The sequence below is a fragment of the Morone saxatilis genome, unplaced genomic scaffold (genome assembly GCF_004916995.1).
Source record: "Morone saxatilis isolate NCDOM2014 unplaced genomic scaffold, NCSU_SB_2.0 Contig7, whole genome shotgun sequence".
Lineage (NCBI taxonomy): Eukaryota > Metazoa > Chordata > Actinopteri > Moronidae > Morone > Morone saxatilis.
In genome coordinates, this window is record NW_023340246.1 from 7,492,171 (window position 1) to 7,493,526 (window position 1,356).

A 1,356-nucleotide genomic window follows, 5' to 3' on the forward strand; every position below is an offset into this window, starting at 1 on the left:
TTCTGGGCTAATGTCCTTCTGTAGAGTGAAAGGTGTGTACAGTTCAATGGTAGACTTAACATATTTTATCTAAATTTGAGAATAGAATGTATTTTCCTATGTAAGTATGTATCAACAGTTTGATCTTGCTGTTGTGTGATTGGTAATGTCAGCAAGACTATGGAAAAACCCTAATCTACAAACTGATAGATAAAATAATATTTAAAAATACGTAATTATAAATGTGGTTTAATCTTTTGCAAGAATATGTTTTTAAATTAATAATATTTTACAAGTAAAGAAAGTTTATCACATAAGAAATACAACTCAAACTTTCTTCTGAGTTTTATTTCTTAGGTATTAAACATTAAGAAGAAACATGAAATTGCAAGACTAGGCAGTTCAATAATGTTGTCAGAATAATTGAATTTGCAGTCACAAGAAAAGCTATATATTAGTGGTATGGGCTGGACACCAAAGAATCATTGTTGCTGCACATTCCTCTCTAAGTGCGCATAAGTCATTGATATAACCCTGAATCAATATGCCATTATGTTACTGCATGGCTCAGGATGTCTTCTATGGTCATCATTCAATTAGTACATTCCATGGCATCTAATAAGTTTTTGTCAACAATGTGTATCTATATGGAGACAGATAATCATCCAGTGTACCACTTGCTGATACTTTGACATCTTGAAAGCTGTAGAGTCCTCTGGTGGTCACCTAGAGAACTATCTTCTCTCTGCAGCTCACCCAACCTCTGCAGTGCATTCTCTGTGTATAGAAATAAATGTTTTAATAACATCTATTTCAGTTTTTGTTTGTGATCACAGACTAAGATATATTTTAGTTTTGTTCCGTTGTTAGTTTCTTGTCTCTGTTAAGTCTTCTCAGACTTACTAATAAAAAAAATTTGTAAAATAAATAAAAGTGATGTTGTTGTTGTTGCAGGAAGCATGGATGTAAGTAACTCATCACATTCTCAGATCGCTACACCGGTAAGAATAACATTATTGTAGCTGTTTTTCTCTACATTTTTCATCTAAATGTAAATGCTTACATTCCTGCTTATGTCATGTTTGCAACTGCAAGTTGGTGTCCTCCATCCTGTCCACCCTTTCTCTTCCCCGCATCTCCGTTCTGGCCCCTGACCCCTCTCTCTCTCCATCTCCACCGCCTCCCCCTCCCTCTCAGCATTCTGAAGCTCAGTGTGGCAGCTGCCCGTCCTCTGGTTCTGCCCCACAGACTAACAGCGTTTGGCCCAGTCTGCCGCCATCTGGAACTGGGTTCCCTGCATGGCCAGGACAGCCTAGCCAGCCTGCACCATGCTGGACTGGCCAGCCAAACACACCCTGCTGGTCTGGGACACAACCC